Here is a 6,500-nt window from a genome sequence, read left to right on the forward strand (position 1 = left end):
AGTACATTTGGCCCAAATGCTGACATATTTTGTGTCCTCCTTGGCGTCACTAAAAATGTAGCGCCTTGCAATCCAACGTCTGCACAGACAAGCCTGTTGATAAAAGAGACAGACGTTAAAGAAATGCTCAGTCGATGTCCTGATATGGCGGACAACTTGATGTGTAATTGGGCAAAGCAATGCTGCATCTACCATAATTAGTGACGTGCCCGACTGTGCTGAGGCTCTGAGGCGCGTGCCGAGTAAACAGGTGAAACAATTTGCCAGGCGCGGTTCGAGGCTTGAGTCGATTTCGCTCGTGGCCACACCTAGAGCCTCGGAACGCACGTGGCTGCGCCCAATGCCTTGCGAGACGAGATTTCAACGTCATCACCCACTCGAAGATTCGAATTAAAATGGTGCCTCAAGATGACAGTGAGCTGACGGCTGACACTGACGCGCATCTTCAATCGGCTAATTTTTGCATTGTACGCACCATTCACAACGAAAAAGAAGAGAACTGGGATCATTTTGAGCAAATTACTATAAGCAATGTGAATATATAATGTAAACTTGTCACGGTTTGCAAGGTGGTGATGGCGGGTGCGGATCCCAAAAAGCAGGCAGGAGGGAGCAGGAGGTTGTTTGACAAGTTGTATTAAAATAAAGGTCAGCAGGAACAAAATGTAAAACATCAAAATCATCTGAACAGAAAAAAATGCAAAGTATCAAAAGAAAACCAAGTGTAAAAGTCCGCCAAGGTTAAACAAACACATACACAATGCATGCAGCAAACATGCAGCAAACAATGAACCGACAACGGATGGTCGTGCCGGGTGTCCTTTTAAGTGACAGTGATTAAAACGACCAGCACCTGCGAGGCTGCAGGCATGGCTGACGTCGCTACCCGTTGATCGCCAATCTGATCGGGACGACCAGCACCTGTGCAGGTGCAGGCGGGGCCGACAGCGCCCCCCGTTGGTCGCCAACCAGATCATGACAAAACTACAGTGACAATACGGTGTATCCCTTGTTTTAATGCCTTCTCACCACGATGGGATGCAGAGCTTTCAGCCACTTTGCTCCTAAACTCTGGAATTCACTTCCACCCAACATACGTAATATTGAGTCCCTCCCTACTTTCAACCTCAAAACCCACCTCAAAACCCATCTGTTTAGAGGACAACCGACATCTCCGGACAAGTTGTGTCCATAATTTGTAAAATGGCTTCAAATGACTTCCACTGAGCGTATTTTACAAAGATTCCACCGCATATAGCTATATTTTACGTTTTAAGACTGGCACTGAATATTTAGGAAGTCTTGTTTTTGAGTTGGTGATGAGTCCGTACGTGACGTCACTAAAAGACCGCAATAAAGACGCATTGTAGCGGTCCTTCCATCACCTCAATGTATTTTGCTGTATACTTGTACTTGTAAAAGTGAACCCTTTGGAAAGTCTCATTGCTTCACGATGCCTCATTTCCCCATCACTAACCATAATAGCTGCACAATTATAGCATCATGCTAGCATTTTGAGCAAACAATTGAAGAATTTCAGATTGACAATTTGCTAAATGGTTTTGTTTTTACCTGAGCAAATATAGATCATCATTTTGCGGAAGAAAAATCCACCCATCAGTTTCTGTGGGGCTTATCCTCTTTAGTGTCACATTTGAGCTTTGTCTAATCTTACTTTGGACATAAGACTACACTGTACCAGTCAAGTGCTGTTCGCAGAAAAAAACCGTTCACACTCATATTTAAGTGTTTTGTGATTGTGGAAGAATGGTCAAGTATACCTCTCACATTACCCAGGCGAGCACAGAGAGAACAGGCAAACGCCACGGGCATGTCCGAGTAGAGATTTGAACCCAGAACCGCAGCAGTGCGAGGCAGATGTGCTAACCACATTCTCGCTGTGCTGCCAAGAACAAAATGATAAATAAATGAAACCACCCAAGATGAATCTTGCTATGCAACAGCTGTTCTACCTTGCACTGTGATTGGTCATTCTGTGTTTTCAAGGGCAAAAAAGGTCAATAGAGTCATGAATTTGTCAGCTTTGCGGTAAGGGGAGGTTTTTTTTAGCCAATGAATGTTCATGGAGGTCTGAGGCTTGACAAGATGCCAAGTGGAGTTTAGGCGAACCGATGTGCTTGGAGACTGTCAAACACAATTTGCGAGCATCTTCAGAAACAACAACTGAGGGTTCCAGTGATAACAATCAACACTGAAAGCCTATTCAGAGCTGTCCCAGCCCCAGTTCAGTTCTGGGGAGGAACAATGGGTCGTTCTTGTTTTGTTTTTGTAAAGAATCCGAGGGAGGAATGTCGTTTTTGGAGATGGGTCCCGCCTTTGTGTTCTTCCCCAGCATTAAAGAAAATGATGAACGAGCAGTTTTATTTGCCTTCACTGCAGGATCCCGTCATGAAATCAACACGTTTTAATGCTTGCTTGTTCAAAAGGGAGTCTGAAGATGTTTTTACTTGGGCTTTTTGGACACACACATACATACATGCACACACACACACACACACACATAAACACACACGGACAGACACACATGCGCAGAACACATGTTCACTCAATCTGCCCGAACTTGTACTCACTAAAATGTGCAGGTGGCTTGAAGTTTTGCTGATTCACTAAATTCCTTAATACCGAAAGGAATAGAAGAGGCGGGAGTCATCCGTCATGTCCTCAACAACAACTGGAGCAGTGTTTGCATTTTTGTTTTCCACAGGAATGCACTGTTGCTGTAATCATTTCCAAAAGAGGCCTCATTTTAACTGCAGACACTTTGGTTTACAACTTTCATTTTATTGGGCCTCAAGAATTACAATGGTTCATTTTCTTTCCCCGTTTATATTAAATCTATTATTATTGCCATAATACACTACATTATTTCTTTTATGGAGTGGTGAGGACTATTGTCTCACAATTGTAAAGTTCTGAGTTAGGATCTTGGCATCTTCTATCCATCCATACAAGTGAACCTATTGGAGTCTGACTGTGTAAGCTGTCAGTCGTACAGGAGTGGTCCATCGATGAAAAGGTTTCTTCAGACATCATCTGTACTTCTTTGAAGGTGTCGGACGTTTCGCTTCTTATCCAAGATGCTTCTTCAGCGAATTAAAGTCTTACTGGTAGTTTCGGCCCTATCCACTGATTGTTCCTATTGTCCTGACTAATGACTGGTCTGATTGCCCTATTTGCTCTGGTATCCCCTCATCAGCATTACCAATCCTATGTTGCCGAAGCAGGCTGTTGTACGAACGATCCAAGTTGAAACTTCTGCAATGTAAGGAACTGCTACTCCTCTACTTTTTGTATCTTCAGAATTTTTGGTTTTATTCCCTATTCTTTCCTTCTGACATTTGTTAAAAGACCACTGAGGGTACCCACAGTTTGTGAGTGCTCTCCTGATATTGGAGTCTGAGAATCTGATTTATTTCAGAATCAGAATAATCTTTATTGGGCAAGTATATAGAACACACAAGGAATTTGTGTGCGGTAGAACACGCTGCACTAGTATCTATGCTTGTCTGTGACTGTAAAGTGTCATTGAGAGCTTTGAAAGGCGCTTGAAATAAAATGTATTATTATTATTACAGTATCATCATAAAGAATTGCAAACAGGAACTATACAGTTCTATTTGGGCTACTGTTTCGAGCAGGGGTGTCCAAATACGGTACTCGAGGGCCACCGTCCTCCTGATTCAAGGGAAGAGGCGCAATGGATACACCTAATTCTAATGATCAGATCATCAGCATGCTCTGCGGAAGTCTGACATGAGCCCGTTCCCTTGAATCAGGTGTGTTGCAATAGGGAGACTTGGAAAACATGGAGGACAGTGGCCCTCGAGGTCCAGAGTTTGACACCCGTGGTTTCGAGAGTTAATGGCTAGGAGACAGAAGCTGTTTAAATGTCTGCTGGATTTAGTGCGCATGGATCGGTAACGCCTGCCTGAGGGGAGTAGCTGGAAAGGGTGGTGGGCAGGGTGCGGAGGTTCTAATCCGCACCCTTGTTTTGATTCTTGCATTGGGCAAGTCCTCGAGAGTGGGTAGGGCGGTGCCAATGATTTTTTTTTTCTGCCCTCCTAACTGTGCGTTGAAGTCGGATTTTGTCCATTTTTGTGGCAGCCGCGAACCAAACCGTGATGGAAGAACACACGATGGATTCGATGACAGCCGTGTAGAAATGTTATAGCACCTTTCTCTCCCCAAATCTACATCGAAGCTTTGTCAACACAAGTGAATATATTAGCGTTGTATGATAATTAACCGCAAAATCACATATAAAACAACGGAACCTCATCTTGATAGTTGTTTTATAAACATCTGGATCTCATGATATATGGGACAAAAAACTCAAGCTAACGTGTCCCGTTTCTGTGTGTGCCGCGTGGTGCTAATAATATAATTTCAAGCAGTGAATCATTCACTATGCGGCCCGCCAAAGAAGTGACACATTGCAATCGAGCCACATTGATCTGCTGCTTTTCCCTCGACGCATCCTCTGAATCCACATCTGCACGTGTTTATGTGCACATCAGGAGAAAAAGAAAAATTCAAGATTATAAAGACGAGTAAAAGCTGTTGTGTGTTTGGAAGAACAAAACCATGACAATGATCTCCCTCGGTGAGGTCGGCATAATTGATAAATATGAATCCAAACAATCTTGGATTCTCAATTAATGAGGCCAGCGTGACGATAATGAAAGAGTGAATGAAAACTTATCAGTGAAAAATATGTTAAAGTATGTTGGGGAAAATGGCATGGCGTGGCCTTCAAACACAAAGAAATATTCATTGGAAACAACTACAACTAACAAATCGGCCATTTGAATTAATTGTGCCGCTCACATGACTAAAAAGAATCCATGGCTCATTATACAATACCGCATGCGTTCCACTGCAAATGTGTCATGGCTATTATGAATAAAATAGAAGCAATCCTCTTGCATTAATCAGCACTTGCGTGTACGGTGGATTTGTATTCTTTTTTTAGCTTGTGACTCTATCCAGTATAAGTGGTTTAAAATTGAATAGTTGGATGAAATCTAATCTTTCTCCAGAATAACTTGGCCACGCTTTGCCACACCCTCATTTGGCCTTGTCGTTGTTGCTCCTCATGTAGGAACCAATCAATTGGGTGGAATGAAAGGTGAGTTTTTTGATCGACTTGCACAAGTCTTGGCAAATGATTTTGCAGCATTTCAAAAAATGAATCGCAGTTGCACAACGTCACAAAGTTGCAAATTGCAGCCCATCAAAATGTAAAGAAGCTTTTACATAGATGACAAAAGCAAGACACAGCCACTGAGACATACATATACACTATATAAAGTAAATATATTGTTTTTACACCAACCCTTAACCATATTTACAATTTCATGTGTTCCGTTGATAAAATACAAAAATCTTTTATTTTGAAAGATGGGACTCGATTTTATTCATCTGGCGTTAAAGAGTTAATTTGATAGATAACTGGTAAGAGTATTAATCACATTGTATATTATCATGTATGACCAGACAATGACATTTTTTTGACTGTTGATTCTTTGTCTTTTCCTCTGTTGTGCAATGTAGCAGTTTTATGATGAATAACAGGTAAGATTGCGCATTTGAATTAAATACATGATCAGGATTATTTGTAATTGTTTTTATTTGTATCGTGCAACATATGGTTTTAATGATGAACCCTAATTTCTTTGTCTGTTTCTTACCTTATTAGAAGGATGTACTTTTTGCATTCATGGACTCACACTGCCCCTAAGAGTACAAGAACAACTGGTATTTATTTGTCTGTATTTTGTATATAGACTATGTATTTTTTTATATCGCTCTAACATTGGAGTTAAGGGAATTTCCTATACGAACACATTGTTAACATGGTTTCATTTTCTTAAGCCTCCGTTTCATTATAACAAAGTCACATCCGCCTTGATGACGTCACCTCCGTCGGTCTTAATGAACACTCTCCCAAACATCTGCGCGTTCTCTCACCCCCCACAGTCGCTGCTAGATTTGATGCTACTTTCTGGTGTTTCTTTCAAGTGATATTTAATTTTGGACTTTCAAGTATTTATTTATTTATCACATTTTCACATGCTATGGCACAAAATATGATACCGCAGGTCTTGGGTTGGGCAAGTAAGTCCCTAGACTTGTGAAAGTCAGAATAAAAGAATTACAATAAAATACATCTTAAAAAAATAGTCATTATTTTTTCCCAAATCACCGCCCCCCACACCTTACTGAATGATGTATTCCTTTTGTTTGAGATTTAGAAAATGTAAAAGCACATGGTAAATGAAAAAGGCCGCCATCTAAATAAATTCAAGTCTCAATGGCAACCTGAAGATGAATCTGCACTTAAAACAGTAAGATAAACAACAGTGATGCTCAAGAAATGCAAAGGTTCGACAACTTCACATACCATGGCTCGCTTAGAACTGAGCGAAGATATTTCCGTCACGCTTGACCTTGAGACAACATTGCAGGGTGACCGTCTT

Source organism: Hippocampus bargibanti, linkage group LG08, assembly GCF_051943395.1.
Source record: "Hippocampus bargibanti isolate YZ-2025 linkage group LG08, ASM5194339v1, whole genome shotgun sequence".
NCBI lineage: Eukaryota > Metazoa > Chordata > Actinopteri > Syngnathiformes > Syngnathidae > Hippocampus > Hippocampus bargibanti.